This window comes from Protopterus annectens, chromosome 11.part0 (assembly GCF_019279795.1).
Source record: "Protopterus annectens isolate FY-2018-M chromosome 11.part0, PAN1.0, whole genome shotgun sequence".
NCBI lineage: Eukaryota > Metazoa > Chordata > Ceratodontiformes > Protopteridae > Protopterus > Protopterus annectens.
This window is the reverse complement of record NC_056745.1, coordinates 1,306,292,893-1,306,312,842: the sequence shown is the minus strand read 5'-3', so window position 1 is coordinate 1,306,312,842 and position 19,950 is coordinate 1,306,292,893. Positions and strand designations below refer to the sequence as shown.

The following is a 19,950-nucleotide window of genomic DNA, read 5'->3' as shown; positions in this document are numbered from 1 at the left end:
GAAGGACATGTTGAAGCATTGTGGTACCAAAGGAAGCCCTGTTCCTGGAATCCAAATCAAGCTTGTAAGCTAGCCTGGACTGTTAAAAAAATCAATGGAATTGGAGAAACCATGCAGTTAGACAAGAGTCTAAAGATCTGGAAGAGGAAGCCCCAAAGGATGGCAGATCAGATCCTGAAGGGGATCCAGTATCTAAGGGAGATACTTCAGATGAGACCTGAGGAAGGGGAACCACAGTTGACAGGGCCAGAAAGGGAAATGAAGATCAGAGAAGTCCTAAGGCATTGCACTTTCTGCCAAAAGGGACAGGAGGATAAGCATTGAGACGACCCTGAGGCCAATCATGGGCTAGAGCATCCCTCAGTGGGGGGGGTTAGTAATCAAGGCAAGTACACTCTGCATGTTGTTGGCTGGGGATGCTAAGAGGTCACCGCACAGCTGACCCCAGTGATCGAAAATCTGCTTTGACACCATACTGAAGGACCACTCGCGAGGACTCAAGATGGCTCTGCTGAGTTTGTCAGCCAACACGTTGCAGTCCTTGGGTATGTGTTGCAAGAAAAATGAGGATGATATCACCCATTCCCACACTCTCATAGCCCCTCTGCACAACAGGTAAGATTCCATTCCCCCTTTTTGTTGACATGCCAGACCAGTGCCATGTCAGTCTGAACTGCAACTGTTCCCAAAGGGAGGCAGTCCTGAAAGGCTTGTAGCGTTAGGACATTATGTGCAAAAATTGGCTTCTACAGGGGATCACATGCCTCGAACAGTTCTCCCCTGGAAATGCCCTGCCACCCCAACAGGGGAGTGTCCATGGTCACCATGGCCTAGGGCAAAGGGAGTGAAAAGAGCCTGCCTAAGAGGAGAGCCTGAGACTGAAGCCACCAAAGAATGTGCCGTCTGCACACAGGCATCAGTTTTATGGCTTGGACATAAAGAACAGACCATTGAACCACCAGGGTCCACTATAAAACCAGAATACAGTGCCTTGGTAGAGGAACAAGCTGTATTGGCTGTGGCCATAAAGTCTAGGGTCTGAAGAATCAAGTAGACCGCAGGATGCAAGAGATTAAATATCTGCATGACCTGCTACTGGATCAGCTGAACTCTGTGTCTAGGGAATGCTGCAATCGCAGAGATGGAGTCTAGCTGGACTCCTATGATCTCTAACCTTTGCAAAGCGACCAGATTTGAGAGGTTGACTGTACTCCCCAAATGAGTAAACAGAAGTAGGACATATTGGATGGCTTGTGACAGTCTATGCTTAGTGGGTGCTGTGAGGAGCCAATCGTAGAGGTACAGAAATACCTGAAGTCCCTGCAGCCACAGGTGAGCCACCACCACTGCCGTACATTTGGTAAACACTCAGAGAGCTGTGGTAAGTACAAAGAGTAGGGCTCTGAACTGGTAATGATTGGCCCCTAATCATAAGTGAAGAGGTCTCCTCGAGCACCCGTTATCTTGATGTGATAGTAGGTGTCCTAGGGAGCCAACTGAGCACATCCAGTCATCCTTGCATAAGAGGCAGAATGGACTGACCAGTGACCATCCACAACTTGGACTTTTTGATCAATAGATTCAACTTGCCGAGGTCAAAAAAAGGATGCAGGTCCCTAGTACTTTTTGGTACTAAAGAAATTGAAAGCAAGTTCCAGATACTCTTATGTGGAGACATCTTGGATGGCTCATTTTTGAAGTTTTTGAACTTCCTTTGGAGGCCAACTACCTCTGACTGGGTGGAATGTGGGGGAAATAGGCAATGTTTGTCCACGCTAGTGGGTGAAGGGGAAAGATGACCCCCGACTGCCTCCAGGGTACAGCAGTTGGGGAACACTTCAGGAGGGCTGAAAGGGGCCAACTCAGAGAAAAGTTTTCTGGAGCCCTGATTTTGCAGACCCCCCCCCCCCCCCCGCCTCTAGGGCAGCATTTGCCATAGAATCCTCTCCCCTTGCCTTTGGGAGTGGATCAGGAGCATCCTGGAAGGAAAACCAACTTACAGGACCATATCTTCCTAGCTTCTCATTGGGTCTTGGAAAAAGACCTCTGAGGAGTAAGAAAAAACTTGATCGCAACATGGACAAAGTCTTCCCTTTTTGCTCACTACGGGTCAAAGCGCCTTTAAGAGAGTCCAAAGAGACTGGACTCAAAAGGAGCATTGGTAAGACACGTTGAAGGGTCCAGCAAACCCACATAGTCGTAACCAAGCATGCCACTTAACAGCTATACCAATATCTGCTCCTCGAGTGATCGCTTCCGCAGCGCTGGAAATGAACTTGAAAGGAATTAGCGAGGGCAGTCAAGAGTAGAAAGCTTGGGAGACACCTTTGGGAGGTCATCCCCAGTAACAACTCTAAGGGAAGTGGCGAGTTCTCTGACCAAGTCTCTATGAAGGTGGGTGAAGTGTGCCAAGTAATTAGCAGTCCAAAGGTAGCAGAGGCTGCAGCAAACTCATGCCTCCCATGTCAAATCACCAGAGACTCCCTGTTCAGGGGATGGACCATACAGCTCTGCTCAGCCAGCTCCTTTTTGATGGCAGCGGCAACCATGATGGCATCAACTGGTACTCCTCTGCTCCAGAAGGTTCGGTCTACAGGAGGGCTAAGAAAGTTATCGGCTCGCTTAGGTACTGAGTCCACACTGTTGGGTTCCTTCCAAGCCCTGCTGGAGAGGAGATCCACTAACTCACCAGTGGGTGTAGACAAACGGGAAGTAGATGGGCTCGCCCCGAAAGTCTGCAGGAACGTGGACTCTTCCAAAGACGAGAGTAGGGGAGACCATCCGCCCTTTTCCTTCAGGATCCCAAGGATGTCCCCAAAGGAGACAGAGGGGACCCAGTGTGGGGAGGAAATCCCCTGAAGCCACGAATGAGAGGGCCGTCCCTGCACAGGATGGGAGGCCTCGCCACCCAAGGTAGAGAGGGACAGGGATGCACCTGGAGGAGTGGCAGATGTGGCTCCAGTCCTGGAGAACGTCCTCTACCACCCAGAAAGCAGATGGGCTGGAAGCAGCCCTGTCCCCAATTTCGGAGGTTGAATCTCCCTGGAGAGGTAACAACCCAAATACAACATCATGGCCCCTGGATGACACAGGTCCACAGCCATCACCCCCCCCCCCCAGGAAAGATAGCGCTATGAAAAGCCTGGACCAGACCCAGTCCCAATGGAGTCAGCACAGACCATTTCTGAACAGGGCCCACTCTGATCTGAGGGGAGAGGAACACCAAGTGAGGGACCCTGATGGGGTAGAGAAAAAGGGGATATTTGACAGTCAGGATCTGACCGGTATATCTGGGTCCCAAGATTCCAAGGTCCCCGAGGTTGGAAGAGAAAGAAGAGTAGGGATTGTAGAAGCTCCCCTAGCCAGGTGGGCTGGGTACATCAGAAGCACCAACTCTATCTGGGCTTTCAGGAAGCTCCTCATCATTCTGTCCACATCCGAATGCAAACTCCAGGATGATCAGGAGGAAGTGAAGGCGTGGGTAGACATGGCTGGAGATCCAGAGGTTCTGTGTCCGATCTGGAGTTCAGCTCAGAGGTCTAGGAGCAGACGAACAAATGCCTAGAGGATGCAGGCGAAGCTGTATCCTCAATAACTATAGGTGGATCCAACAAGCCTGTGAGATCCGAAGTCCGAGCGGAAGAAGCAATCAGATCTGACAAAATGGTCAGATGTGAAGCTGGTCAAAGAGGCCCTGATAAAAGAATCCAAAGATTTCATATCAGAGACAGCCCAGGCTGGGGTGGGATCTGGGGAACTAAGAAACTAGGATCAGACAGCTTAGGCTTTTTTAGAAGCCACTGAGGGCATAGGATCACTTAGGATCAGAAGAGGAAGCCTTGGTAGGTGAAATTTAAGGACCTCCCTGCATCATACCTTTATGAAGCAGCTTATTACAGTGCTCCACTAAAGCCCTGGGCTTGAATATGGCACAAATGTCGCATTCAACCTGCAGGTGAGGAGCCCCTAAACAATGCAAGCACTCCTCATCAGTGTCACAATTGGGCATCTTCCAACCACACTAGGAGCACGTTTTAAACCCAGAGGGCTTTTCAGACATGAAGACAAAAAGACCCAACAAAGGACCAGCAACAAAAAGGGCACCAAACACCTAAAATGACTACCCAAAAAAACTACCCAAAAAGCTAGAAAATCTAAGGAGAGGGGAGGTAACTACTAAATCTATTAAAATAATACACTAAAGAAACTACACCCAACAAAGTTAAACTAAATTGGAGCAGAATAAACTGAGCTGAATCACTTGTCTGTAGCAACACCCAAGGATCACATCTGTACAAAACGCAGCAAACGAGATCTGAGTGTTAGAGGGCAGCAGGGGATTATGGGAGAGGGAGGAGCTTCAGCCTCAGCTTCATCTATACTGGCTCAGATCCAAGACCCTTCTGTGAGGAATAAGGACACAGATGATATCAGGTCACAGCAACTTAATATACATGTTACAGCTTTACATATTTTACTTTATTAACCAATAAATGCAACTGACAAATATGATCAATTAAAGCATGAAGACAAGTGCATAAGCAGAGTCACAATGACAGCTGATACAAACCTTAATGATTAAGGCACACAAGCAGCAAAGCCTTCAACTGCCGTTATGGTGCCATAGTGGAAATTCTGATCTCTTCCCTATAACTTCTAAGTATTTTCCCTGCTTGGGGGGGGGGGGGGTATTCACTGTTGCTGTCACCACCTGTGGGCTATCCCTGCTGTGGTAGCCCTTGGCCGGCCCACATACCAGAGTCCATGTTTTTGTGCTCTGGCTGCTGTCGCCTGTAGTCTGCAGTCAGTACTATAAAGCAAGGCAGCCGATGGCATTGCATCAGTTTTTCTTGCTCTAACCCATCAGAAGCACAAGGGAAAAGAGAGAAGTGGTCCTGGTGGCCAAGAGCTACCTTGGGAAGCATGTGTCCCCCAGGGGGAGATGTTAAATGGGGGATGGAGGGAGGGAAAACAAGACTGCAACAGTGAATACACTAACAGCTACATTTATGGTAAGTACACACAACTATTATGTTCTTCGTGTTTCACTGTTGCATTCCTCACCTGTGGGAGGATTCTCAAAGCTGAGGTAAAGGGTGGAAGGATAGGTAGAATCATAGATTAGTACTAAGCAAACTGCCCTTGTGAACCATTTTAAGCCTAGCCAATTATCCCTTGAGAGACTCAAACCCTGCACCTTGCTTGTAAGGCAAACACCTTAACCATTAGGCCACCCTCCCAATCCCAATATACATCTTCAATCTGTAAAGTTCTTGCCTGTGATGAGAATCAAACCTTGCACCTTGTGGTTGAAAGGCATAAAACTTACTGTACCATTTTGCCTTTCAGGTGGGTATTGGTCAGAAGGCCCTGCAGAATTGCAGAGGCAAACCCTACCCTAAACTTGGAAAAGAGAGGTAGGTGGTAATGCTTTGTAAAGGTATGGACAGAGGTCCAGGTGGCTGCTTCCAAGATGTCCCTGGTAGGTACTCCCCTGAGAAAGGCAGTGAAAGTGCAGGTTGCCCTAGTGGAGTGGGTATGGATAGACTTGGGGATGGGTTTCCCCATGTAGTCTGTAGCAAAAATGGATACACAGTGTGAAATCCATTTGGAAATGGTTTGTTTGGAGACTGGCTTCCCCTCTGCCCCTGGGGCAAAGCTTACAAGAAGCTGGTCAGTTTTTCTGAATGGCTTAGTGTGGTCCAGATAGTATCGGAGTTCTGTGCATGTCTAGCGAGTGGAGAATTCTTTCCCCCTTGTTTTGTGGGGTGGGAAAAAAAAGTTGGGAAGGTGTAGGGCCTGGTTACGGGTCACATCAGATACCACCTTGGGAATAAAAGGAGATATTAGTCCTCAGGGAGACTCTGTCTGCATGGGAAATTATGAAGGGCTTGACAGCCATGTAGGGCCTGGTTATGGGTCACATCAGATACCACCTTGGGAATAAAAGGAGATATTCGTCCTCAGGGAGACTCTGTCTGCAAGGGAAATTATGAAGGGCTTGACAGCCATGTGAGCTTGAAGTTCTGACAGCCTTCTGGCGGAGGTGATAGCTAGTAGGAAAGCAGTCTTCCAGGAGAGGTACTTCAATTCTGTGAAGTGGCAGGTTCGAAAGGCGGTAAGGTTAGTTTCTAACACAATTCACGGCCCAGGGTGGAGTAGGTGGCACACTGGGAGGCCTGATATTAGAAGCCCCTCTGGGGAATTGCTTAATCAAAGGATGAGAAAAGGGTGGGTCTGAATCATAATGGACAGAGACATGTATTTTAATGGAGAAGGAGAGGCCACTATTTAGCAACTCTAAGTAGTCCAGAATGAGAGGGATGGAAGGTTGGGAGGTACTGCCCCCTTTCAATTGTTTCCAGGAGCAGAATCTTTTCCAGTTTCCTGCAGAAGATTTTCTTGTGCTGGACCTTCTGGTATATGTGATGTCCAGGACCAGGTTTGCTTAACAGTGACTTCTAGTTTTAGTGTACAAGCCATGCTGAAAGTTTGAGAGAGAGTCTGTAGGTCTGGGTACAGTACCTTCCCCCTCTCCTTGCTCAAGAGGTCCAACCTTAGGGAAGTAGCTTGGGGGACTAAGGTCAGACTGCACAGTAAGAGGTACCAATGCTGTCTGGACCAATCTGGAGCAATGAGGATGGCCTTTGGTCTCTCCTCTCTTATTTTGATCAGAACCTTGGGAATAAGGGGCATAGGAGGGTATTCATACACAAAGGGGGAGCTCCAGGGAAAGGCCAAAGCATCCACCTTCCATGCTAGGAGGTGATACTCCCTGGTACAAAACTTGTGCAGCTGGTGGTTGAGGTACGAGGCAAAGACGTCCAAACTCTGGAGTCCCCCACTCCTGGGCGATTTGCAGAAAGATTTCTCTGTGGAGCTGTGGGGGGTCCAGTAAGTTTCTGCTTAGGTGGTCTGCCAGCGTTTTACTGATCCCTGGTAAGTCTTGGGCAATAAGGTGTAGCCCCATGAAGGTGGCTGTAAGCCAGAGACTCGTGGCTAACCTGCACAGGGGGCAGGAATGGGTGCCCTCCTGCTTGTTGATGTACCACAACTGTGGTGTTGTCTTTTATAAGGAGGACCCCTGGCTTGAGATAGGGTTGGAATGAAATCAGAGCATTGCACTGCCATCACTTCTTTCTGGTTGATGTGCAAGTGAAGCTGCTGGGCATTCCAAAGGCATTGGGTAAACCAGCTTGGGGCGCTCACCTAGCAGGCAATGTCTGAGGAGTCAGATGGTCTGGCTGGAAGGGCGGAGGATGAAGGGAAGACCCTTGTTTCTGGCACAGGCCTCTGCCCACCAGAGAAATTCACCCCTTATGCAAGGGATCAGTAGGAGAATGGTCTCTAGGGACAGAGTGCTGACACCAAAGTTTCTTTAAGTACCACTGAATCTTTCTCATGTGAAGCCTAGAGAGAGGCACGAGAAGGATGCAAGAGGTAATGTATTCCAAGGCTTGCAGGAACTTACTCGCAGTGAGGTGACTTCTGGAAGCCAGCTGGATGAAGTAGAGGCGCAGGAAGCTCTACTTTTCTGGGGATAGGAAGGCCATTAGTTTGTGTTTAGCACAGCTCCCAGGAAAACAAATTTTCCTGGAAGGGTTTTGCATTGATTTTTTTCTTGTTGATTGTGAACCCTAGGGACGCTGTTTTGTTTTTGACAAAGATCCTGGAGGAACTTTTCTTTGCCGTTTGCTTGAATGAGGCAGTCGTCCAGATAAGGGTAAACCTGTAGATTTCTCTGTCTGCAGAATGCTATAGCCAGGGCCAATCATTTGGTCAATACTCTGGGAGTAGTAGATGAGCCAAAGGGCAGTGCAGAGAACTGAAACTGCCGATTGCCTGCTCTGAAGTGCAGGAATTTTTTGCACAATTCCCTGATGGGGATGTGGAGGTAGGCATCTTTTAGGTCTAGTGTCACCAGCCAGGCATTTTGTGTGAGCATAGGCAGGAGCTGCTGCAAGGTTAGCATTTTGAATCTGGGGACCACCAAGGAGGTGTTCAGTTTGGATAGATCAAGGATGGAGAGCCAAGTGCCCTCTCTGGGAACAAGGAATAGTCTGGAGTAAAAACCTTTTCCTGGTTGATCCGGAGGGACAGGTTCTACTGCCCCCATGGGAAATTTGTGTTTTTTACATGTTTTAATGCCTCTGCCCGCTGGTTTGGGGGGGGGGGGGTCTGGATACCCTCTTGGAATAGGGAGTTTGCTGAAGGAGAATCTGTACCCTTGAAAAATGTTTAATACCCACTGGTCCTTGGCTAGAGAGACCCAATTTGTCCTTCAAGAGAGTGAGCCTTCCTCCTAGGTTTTAGATTAGTTAAAGGAGGGGGGGGGGGGGGGGGAGTCAATGAGTGTGCTTACAATAGAAGCTTGGCTTTGAACTCCCTGCCTTAAGAGGTGGAAGTGGGTCCATTGTTTCCTTCTTTGCTAGCCCTGGGATAGGGGCCTGGATGTCCTGTCCCTGCAGGGCTTACTTTGGCCCTGTCTGCAGGGAAGGCAAGTTCCTGCTGAATCTGGGCGGCAGAACTTGAAAGAAATCTTTTACCGTTTGCATAGATTTTGCTTAGTCTTCTATCTTTTTAAACACCTCTTCTGCTTTTTCCCCAAACAGGCATTCCTTATCTAGGGGTGCATCAATAAGTTTAGACTTGACATGATCAGGGACAGGTTGTTCCTTCAGCCATGCAGGTCTTTTAATAACAGATCTTGTCACTGCTGCCCTGCTAGAGGTTTCTAGGGGGTCATATCCAGATTGTAACGAGTGCTCGGCCACTTGACAAGCAGTGCGTAGTATTTGTGCGAGCCCTTTTGAGTTGTCACAGGAGAGGTAGCAATTTCCTGTTTTAATTGTTCCAAAGTGTGCTGTTGATACTTTAAACATATGGAACTGACAACTGAGTGCTCTGATAGCCAAGGTTGTAGAGGTGTATACTTTTTTACCCAGTCTGTCCAGAGCTCTGGAGTCTGTCAGAAAGGATTCTTGGCAGAACTAGTCTTGGCTCCTTTGGGTCCCTGTGTAATGACCTCAGGGTCTGCAGCAGGGTTCCTGTACAGGTATTTGTGAGAATCCGGTACCCTGTAGTACCTGTCAGGTGTAGCTGGAGCAGGAGGCAGGGCATCAGGGGCTAGACTGGATTCATGGAAAACATCATCCACCACTTCTAAAATAGATGGATAGTATGGGGTCTGTGCTGAGGCAGGTCCAGAAATGAAGTCTTTTTTTCAACTGTGGATAGTCTATAGAAATTCTCATTGAAAATGTTGCCCGAGGGAGTGAAGGGTTCCCCTGAAGGAGAGGTTCCCATTGAAAATGTTGCCCGAGGGAGTGAAGGGTTCCCCTGAAGGAGAGGCAGAGGGGATAGATTCCTCTGCATCTGAATCCTCAAACACAGTTACGTGCTGCTGGATCCTTTTCAAAGGCAGAATAATCAGATTCCTCAGACTCTTGGTCTGACCATTTCTGGAGAAGTCTTTTCTTTTTGGAGTGGGGGCCTGAGTACCTCGGATAAGGGAGATTAGACCCTCCGCCATTTTAAGCATTTGAGCTTGGGGTGGGGGAGCAGTAGCAAAATTGTGGCTAGAAGCAGATTTTCTAGGAGTGGCCTGGCTTCGAGGCCTGAGAGAATCCATCAGTCTCTGCAAAACGGTAGTCTGAAGAAAAGGATGTCATTTTTCCGTCTAGAAACGGTAGTGCGAATGGCCTCCTCAGAAGCCAGTGCCTGCGTCACTGCTCCAGACCCAACCGAGGCAGAGACAGCCAAAGGCTCAGAAGTAGTGGATTTCTACAGCATACCGACTCCGAAAGGGTCTTGGCAGAGTCCTGCATAGAAAGCGAGTCGGGCATCAGGGGCTGCGAAAGCGCCTCACTGAATTCTGGAGAACTGACTACTTGCTTAGCAGTAGCATCTTCGGAAGGCTTACTCGTGTGGCCTGTCTCTATTTTTACATTTTTTTTTTGAAATGTTGGCAGATTGTTGGCCGATGGACACCATATCAGAATTTGAAGATGGAATATGAAAATGGTCTACAATAAAGCTCTACTGCGAATGGTTCTCACATTAAAGACTGCACAGAACCGGGGCTACATAACTTCGAATACCATATGATAGACATCATACAGTCTAAGCTATAAAACTTAGAATAGTTAAAAAAAACAAAACAGAAAAAACAAAAAAGTAACCTACTGGGTTAAAAAGCAGGGGGCAAGCCCCCCTGCACCTCCACATGGGGGTCTGCACCCCACCCACTCTTTAAATATACCAACTCCAAGAAGGCACTACAGTGCAGTCTGAGTTTATATTTAAAAAGCAGGGGGTGTGGGGGGTGCAGGGGGGTTTGCCCCCCCCCCCGCCTACAACCCTTAGTTTAGGGTTTTTTTTTCCCCCCACTATTTGAAGTTTTATAACTTCGACCATATGGTGTCGATCATATGGTATTCGAAGTTATACAACTTCAAACATATAAAATATAGACCTACAGAACTGGTAACGAGGGATGTCGTTGGCCTGGGCCTAAACAAGTGATGCGGTAAGAATGAAAGTCTCAGTGTGGGATCTGCTTTCCACAGGCCAGACAACTATTAACTTTTTTGGACATCAGTCAGAACAAGAAAAAAAAAAAAGGACCCCCCCAACAGAGTACTTGGCTTTAGAAGGTTTCTGCTGAAATTCGACTTCTGGTAGCTATCGACTGGCACTCATGCAAACTGCTTCCGTTACGGGCTCCGCAGCAAGAAAGACTGATGTAATTACATCGGCTGCCTTGCTTTATAGTACTGATGACCTGACGTCAGACTACAGGTGACAGCAGCCGGCGTGCAAAAACGTTTGACTCTGGTATTTGGGCCAGCCGAGAGCTACCACGGCAGGGATATCCCACAGGTGAGGGCTGCAACAGTGAAATACGAAGAGCAACTGCAGGGCAGACTGCTATGTGCATGTAGGAGAAAAGCTGATGAAAAATAGAGGAATTATTGGGCACTTGAGGTAGGGCTATAAAAGCAGGAGAGGAATTGCTGTGTTACAAGTCACCAGCACCACCTGGAATGCAGCAGAGTTGGAAATGTATATCATGGCTGAACTCAATATACACTCTTACCAGAGTAATGTACTGATCTCAGACTATTTTGTAAGCACAGCCTGGGTGAATAGGATTACAGAAGTAATGAACAAAATATATTTAGATACAAGGATCTGCAACAAAAACACTTGCAGATGCAGGAATACACTACATTAAGTTCAAGAAGCACTTTACAGTACTAAAACATGGATGGATAAATGGAATCATGCAATGCAAAGATTTTTGGATAAGATGTAGCCATAATGAATAAGATGGCTTGTGCTACAGGGATAGCAGCATATCATTACATAGAGAGGTATGAAGAGATTAGAAGAGAAGGTGAATGGTCGCAGAAAAGGACAACATTTGCAGACTAGAGATAAACTGTAAGATGTATGCACAGGAAGAGTAGAAACTCGAGTAAGTTTTGAAAGACGTGATGAGAAGACAGAAGTAGGATGAATGAGTGGAAGTAGGGGAATGACAAAACAAGGAAGAAACGGGATAAAGGGGTGTGAGCTGCAGGGTTCATGCAACCTGGGTGAAGAGGTTCATTCAGCTGTTGTATGAAGTCAGAGTACTTTTGAATGTCTCGAGAGAAACTGAATCCCATAGTTTGGGTGCTAGAATGGAGAAGGCACAGTCAATGCAAAGTCTAGTTTTTGGTGTTAGGAGAATCTTTCAATCTTGACCCACCCTACTGAGACTACATGTGAGGGTTTTGGTGAAAAGTTTCGAGTGAGGGAGGAAATAGCTCACAAAAGGGCAACAGGAAGTAGGATCTACCATGCCAACTTCTTTGGTTGGTCTGAGATAGCATGGATGATGATGCTGTTCATAGCATACCAAGTAGAAGAGCACCAGTCTGCGCAATCCAGCCATTGAGAAGGGATGGAGAGAGGTGACAAGAGTGAAACTGACCCAGAACAGTGGCCACTTAGAGGATTTCTTCATAAGGGTACATTGGACAGTCTGGTGTGAAAGTGCTGCTACTGACCACTGTGGACAAGTCCAATCTCAGCCAAACAATACAGTGGATGATTGATGGCACACTATAAAACAATATGGAATATGTTGCTGGTGTTAATGGATGAAAACCATCTCAGAGCTGAACCAACATATGTGAATTCAGATTCACGGTGCAAATGCACATTTGAGAAAACCTGAAATTGTTACAGCCTAAAGGTTGTCGCTTCCACTTCTTGCAATAATGGCAGTGCATATGGCCTAAAGTACAAAGTTATGGCATGGCTAGCAGATACACATCGGATGTTCACTTCTAAACACAATGTGAAGTTAAGTAGCCCTGGCATTTCTTACACCAAATGTGGTGACTGGTGCTTTTTCAGACCAAAAGGAACTAGCAACACCATTACAGATCTACTTTTGAGAACACCTTGGTATTGGGATGAAAAAGTCAAGCACGGCATTCTGTCACCCACAGTGCACAGACTTGCACCCGACTAGCATCCAGAGTTTTGGAGTATTGCTGACCTTTGTACCACATGGAGATTCCCAGTCACTACAGGGCTTTCTGGGAAAGCAGAAGTGAGCGCTATGTTCTGCTGTCAAGGTTATGCACGACATGCAACTGTGTTAACAGTGTTTGTACCCAGGGTCTGGCTTGGAGTAAGGGAAGTCCACAAAGACATCACACTCCTATGTGAGAACTGTCAAAAATATTCTGGAACACAGACCAGCACCTGTATGGGATGTCTCATGAACACATCACACACACAAGCTATAATGTGGCAAATGCCTGACATGCCAATACCACTGCCACACAGACACATACAACCAAGCCCTACTGGACAGCCCGATGTGCAGTCCTTCACAGGGTTTCACCTCTTGCATGTCCATCTCTCAATCTCCCTTTTTTCTCTATATATCTACCCGCATGGGTAAGAGAGAGACCGAAAGGGGTGGGGCATGCATATACAGCAATATAGGAAGATGCTACATTTGAGGAGTGCAAGCAGTGTCCAATCAATTTGATCCCTGGGCTTCTTGTGCTGCCACAGTGGTTGCTCGGCATGGGCTATGCTGCATTCCTGTAGCCTCTTCAATACTGTGAGGGTGGTTTGTCTGATATCACTGCATCTCCTTGCCTGGCTTTTTCACTTCAGGATGCCAATGTTATAGTATTCAACCAGCTGCCTTTTTGACTGAACACTTTTTGTGAACACTCATTCAGCATTTGTAGTAGTAGTGACAGCCAAATTATGAATCCCTGGAAAAGGAAATCACTACAGTGATCTTTTAAAAAAGTTTTTAAGAATCTTCAGAATGACCCTGGATATTAGTGGAAAAGCATACGGGAACATTACTATTAAAGGAAAAGAAAAAAAAAAAATCTGCCTTTCAGGTTTTCTTGCAAGGAGTCCTGGAGCAGGACTTTGCCAATTGATGAGTGGAGGTGATTTTCCACCCCTGGATCAATTCCTGGAACTCTCCAATCTCTCCTAGTCCTGCTCAGCTTGTGTCACAATTTTGCTCTGACAGAATGCAAGATGCCTATAGAGTGAGATTGTGTTGAAAATCTATATCCTAGGCTACCGTGGCTAGTCTGCGCAGAGGGCATAGACCTGTTCTCCCCCTCCCCATTTCTTTACCACATCACTGTGGTGGTGTCTGTAACACTTATAAAGTTACTGGGGTCTACAGATTGGAGGTGTTGACTGCAATTACAAGTGCTATCACCATTTACGTTTGTTTTGGTCCATGTTTTGTATTCCAAAGACCCTGCAATATTTATCCCCTCTGACACTGATAAAGCATAGTCTGAGGAGACTGTTGTGATGCATTGTGCTGGAATTGGAAGAGAAAACGGGAGACCCGGACTTGGTCTCTCTATTAGAGAGTCTTGTTTTTCACAAACTCCAAAACTGGAATTTGGAAAGTCAGGGGATTTTGATGCGACAATACAGATTTTATGTACAATCTTTTCTTCATGTGGAGTCCTGTTAGAGGAATCAAAAATCATATCCAAGAAACCCCAAAATTCTGAGAAATTCCCTCACCAAGATAGTGATACAAGTGGAAGATTCAGGAATAGATACAGACTCAAATCTTTTGCCTATCAAAGAAAAGCTCTGAGCAGCAGCATCTAGGAGACAGCCTAGTAATACAAAAATGAGACAGCCAGATGAGAGATTCCCGACACTGGGGAAAAAAAAAATTGACACTGCAAATGTAAGAAAGTCATCAAAAATAATAAAACTGTGAATACTTGTCAATCTACAACAGGCTATCACAGGAGCTAGACCCTTGAAGCAGTGGCTAGAGCAAAAGGGCACTAAACTGATGGTTTCCTGTGTCTGGATCATACAAACACCTGAATAGAGAAAACCTGAAATTTGCATCTAAAGGAATTTGATGATATGCATCTTAAATGTCGCATGTAAACTTATGTTGGGAATGACAGTTAAGGTGTGAAGGGTAACATTTTGAATTTGGGCACTATCACAAACAGGTTTAGGAAAGAAAGATCTAGAATTGGTCTCCATGAACTCTCTCTCTCTGGTACCAGAAATATTTCAGAGTAAAACGCTTTCCCTAGCTGAGGAAGAGGGACAGCTTCCATCACCCCTAGAGAGACAGCATATGCTGAAAGAACAGGAGGGAAGAGAGAGAGAGTCTTGTCTGATGGATTTGGGGGGGGGGGGGGGGGACTCCCAACTGCCATCTTTAACTCTTATGGATTTATTTCAGACAAGTTTTGAAGGTATCCGTTGCCAAACTGAAAGTTCACACTTCTTGGAAAGTTAAGTTTTTTTCCATGGTGGGAGAAGAGTCTAGTAGAATGACAGACTATTCTTAGCTATGAGAAGGTCCCGCTTCCCTTTTTGGATCCTCCTTACTATCGCTTTTAAGTGTTTGCTTTTGAACAGCTTGCTGTGATTATTTTGCCTACTGAAATGGATTGTAGGGTAGCATTAACCCCTTGGTAAATGTGGAGAAGGAAATTCCTTGAATCAGCTTACCTCTCATGTTACACTTTAGGGCATTAGGGCATCTGCAATTAACTCTGTCCAAGACGGAATCCAAAATTTTCAGCTTTAACATCCTCTGGGTGGTTTGAATATGCAACAAAGCAAACCTCAATTTCATAAACTTAACATATTGGCTTGATAGTAGAGATTTCAATGTACTGCAAAAGAACGTACCTCCCCCAAACAAAATCTATCAAAAAGACTTCCCATCTTTCTCAGGAGAGGAACTGGTATTAGACATTTCACAGCAGATGGGTTTATCATAGCAATAGCTGCAGTCTCCGACCAGAGATTAGTATATAAACTAAGCCAATCCCAATAAATCACTCTTGTTCAAAGAAACAGAAGAATTCTTAATCAAATCCACTTTCGTCAGAAAAAAAATCCCTAGGGACAGGCATAGAAGTATTCCCTGCCTCTTATTCCAGGGTGTACAACAGGAGCTACCCCTTGCCCACCAAGGGCACTCCAACAAGTGCAAGGGATGTGGTTATGGGGACAATAGAGGATGCCAAGGAAAAATAATGGCCCGAGATACCAGAAATGGCCACAGGATAGTCACAAAACTTCACCAGAGACATTTCGCACTATAGTAGGCTGCTATTAATTTTCTTTTTTGTGGCTGAAAAGAAAGGACCAGGTAGAAATTAAGAGTTGTGTGTACTGGATCAAGTTGAATCCGGTCTAAGTTTGGGAGATGCCAACAATCAACAAAGTAGAGGTAAAATGGCAATTAGCAACGGTGGCCAATTATTGATAATTTCCTTAAGACCAGGTATTTTAAGTATTTTTTTTAAAAACACAAGAATTTAACCTTTTAAAAATGTGAGATTTAGTATATTTTATATATTTCACACAATTTTGTATGTTATGTTTCATTCACATTTCGTATTATTGCTCACATTTAATGGAGCTTTATAAAATCATTTTTAAGGAATCTATTAGCCTTAAAGTCTAAAAGATATTTATTGGATCATTTAATCCATAGTCTAAAAATTGCAACCATTCTGAAGTTGCTCTTGTTTAAACAAACAAAAAACACAATTAAGTTATTTGTTTTTAAAGTTAATTTTTGCATGAAGGTGGCATTTTCCATTTGGATAAATCATTATCAGTCAAAAAAAATCTGGTCACAGATTTATATAATTGTAGATATTACAAGGCTACGGAGACTTATGACCACTTACACTCTGCTACTACCTACCTCTGATCACAGCACCATTCTCCAGGAGGGCCATATCAGTCAATCCCAGAAACCTATCAACTCAGCTAAGTTTAAATTTAAAGGAAGTTACCAAGCTGCATTGCTTCAAATAGAAGGTTATTCCAGAGGTTTGGGTGGCTCTGGATTATAAACTTGTCCCTCTGTCGCATTTTTAATCAGTTGAAGATTTAGAGCAGCTACTGTTCTTGGAGATGCAGGAGGCTCAGGCCAAGTGGGTCTCTAGCATGACAGACATCTCCACCTCAAAATCTAGCATACACTGCATGAAGGGGCAGAGCTTCCAGCCTCTCGATATCTCATGGACTTTATGCATGGGATATTTTCTGCTGGCAAACTTTGGGGTCTTCTCCAATTGTTTGCATTGGAGCAGTTGGCTACAGAAATGAAGCAGGTGGGATAGGAATCGGCACTTCTGAATCCAACGACATAGAAAGGAGTGAGCTACTACCTGCAACTGAAGGGGGGAGCAAATACCTCAAGTGAATGACAAAGTACATTGGGTTCTTATTCATATGTGAAGGTACAGGGGATTCAGCCAACTAACCAATGGATAGATGCCATAGCACTAGTGCTGCAAGCACTCTACTGATTGTGATGGAGAGTCCTAGGACAAAGCTTTTAAATTTACAAGTCAATTTAAGATCTTATCCTCACATATGGTCATGAATGCCTGAGTAATAGGAAAATGATAGTGACAGAAAGGATGACCTCTCAGATACAAAGCAAAAGAACCGGTGTTCCTCCATATGGTTGCTATGCTTACTCTCAGCAACTGTCAGAAGCTCAGCAATCTGTGTAGACAATGGGGCAGAACTGCTGCTGCTCCTCAATTTCAACAGGAACCAGATGAGATACTACAGGCATCTTTGAGGATGCCATATGCACACGTATTTAATAAACTACACCTCCAATCTTAAAACTCCAAATAATCTTTCTAACCCTTTCCTAAAACTTAAATTGCACATAACCAAAATGTATTCTCTCCTCATAACACCAGCAATGTCAGCACACGCACACATTCTTCGTAATATATATTAGAATAAATTAATGATGAAATCCATTCCATACAAGAATTGAGATAGGGGTACATTAACATATCTGGGTGGCAAGCAAATATATTTTCACATTAGTTCCTGTATCCCAACTTCCAATATGGTATTCCATTCCCTCCTAAGCTTTCCTACCACCACCAGTTTCAATTCTTTCAAGGGCTTTATTCTGCCCTACTTCCTAAACACTTCAACTGGATCACCACATCATGCTTGTCCAAACAGATATTAGGTGGAGCTCCTTCAACTGTACCAAACCTACACATTTTACCACCCTTATTCAATCTGGGGGGGGGGGGGGTAATCCATACCTATTATTGGATGCCACATTGTCTGAATTACATTTAATCCCAATAAATTTCAAGGACTAGCTCCTTCAGGTTTGTAAACCTACCAATTCTAGAATGCCTAACGGCATCAAACACAAGTAAACAAGGAATAATCTCCTCTTTTGCTGGAAACCGTACAAAATGTTACCATAGATTTACATCAACTTCATACTTCACACCAAAGTCTCAAACTTTACCTTATCAAATTTATTCAAGTTCCCAGGTAGCAAAGATATAGGGAACCTCCAAACTCTGGGTCCCACACAGTTTGGTTTTGTGAAGGGTAGATCATGCCTGCTCAACCTGGTTGACTTCGAGTCGGTCACCAGAGCTGTGGATGAAGGCAAGGTGGTCCATGCAGCCTATGTTGATCTGGCAAACCTTTGATACAATTCCCCACTCAGGAATCATAGAAAAACTCACCAAGCTAGGCATTAATCCCTATAAATCACTAGGTGGGTTGCAAACTGGCTCACAGATGGAACCCACAGTGTGAAGGTAGCGGACTCTGTCAGTCACGAGTGGAGTCCCATGGGTTCGGTCCTGGGTCCTCTCCAGTTTGGTATCTACTTCTCTGAAGTAGAGGCCAAAGTGAAGGAACTCTGGCTGAAAGTTCTTAGACGATTGCAAGTTGGGAGCCATAATAAACTCCCAAGTAATGTTGACATCCTACAGAAAGGCCTCAGACCAATGACTGGTGTCAGAACCATGGCCTTAAGCTCAATGCCAGAAAATGTGTAGTCAACCCCTTTGGGAAAAACCCGGTTCCCATAAATTACCACATCAATGGTAGAATAGACTTCCCATACATGTCAAGTGGAGTGCCTCACTGGCCCTCTTCAATCTTGATGAGTGGATGGGAAACAGAAAATTCACCCTGGGATCACTCGGTGGCTCTTACTTGACAGAGGCACTGGGAACAAAGGTTGAGTGGCACGATGACAGGGTAATCCACGGCTCCAGGGCCATTAGCCTAGTACACCTATGAATCTATGAACCAATATTTTCTATTCAATACAATACATTTATAGTTAAATTAGGTCTCCAAATGAGAAACATTCCAACCACAACTCCTTTGACAGTTTTGACACCCTGGGCTTGCCAACACTCCCAACTCCTCACTACACTATCGAGATCATCAGCGAAAAATATCTTGAAAACAGGGTAGAAGAAAAGAAAAGCCGAAGCTGATCCAATTTCAGCTCATGTTTTCCTGTGTACAAAAGCGCTCTTATTTTTTTCCTTAAAAACTCCATGTTTTAACAACTTGTTGTTCCACAGCTCTGCCTAACCAAACACCCAGATGCTTGATGGGGGGGGGGGGGGTTCAGTTTACTACATCTGCCCCTTTTTGTCACAGTTATGCATCTTTCCTCTATATTTTACTAAAAACAAACATCTGAAATTATCAGTATTTTTCAAGAGGAATATAAATCAAAATGCTACCTGCACACAATGTCATCTTCTTGATCTACCACATGCCTCTCTGGGACTAGTTTCTTTGGCAATGTAAATAAAAGCAAAGAGGGGAGAAATACAGCATCCCTGTCTTGTCCACCTTGACAATACAAAAGACCTGGACATACTTCTGCATGAATCACATCTCAGGCTCTAGATGGCTTACACACTGCAATCATTAAATTAATTTCAGCCATTTTTGCCAGCATCTCCATTTTCAATATATGGAAAGTTTACCTTGCACTGATTAACTATTAACTGGGGTTCGCCATTTCACCAATACTGTTCTGAACAAATTTACTTACCTGAATACAGAGACAGGCCTGCATGAAGATAGTACTGTTAAATATTTCCTTTTTTGTTAGAAAAACAAATTGTCCTGCTTCATGGGAACAGCACTATTTCCTTTCCAGTTCCACACTGGAGTTACCAATGCAGATATTAAGCCTTCCTTGTCAGCTGTCAAAAATTCAGTTAACCAAATCAACACAACCTGTTTAACCTCTAACCTGCTCCTTTATAACTCAATATAATTCTGTGTTACAGACCAGTCATATCTTCTGCCTTGCGTATTAACAAACCATTAACTTCTCCAAAGTTATTAAATCACGACCTCCATTAGTTCTATGACAAATCGATGTTCTATAGAATCAAGCTATCATTGCGAGTTCCACCCATTATATTCAGTGCAACAGCAGACATAGGTATATGCTCAGGTGGTGTGGGAGATACATCACTCCTCAGCTAGACAATGGGGAAGGGAGGCACTTCCACAATTCACTGCAAAGCAGTCTTTGGCAAACTACTAGCTTCACTTCACCATAAGCGAGATAAGTTT

At 45.0% G+C, this 19,950-nt stretch overlaps 1 protein-coding gene across 2 annotated transcripts in view; it reads right to left on the bottom strand.

Annotated features, from left to right (window-relative positions):
* The window catches only part of CALU (calumenin), a 450,302-nt gene that overhangs the window by 323,615 nt on the left and 106,737 nt on the right, over positions 1-19,950 (bottom strand). The window lies entirely within an intron of this gene.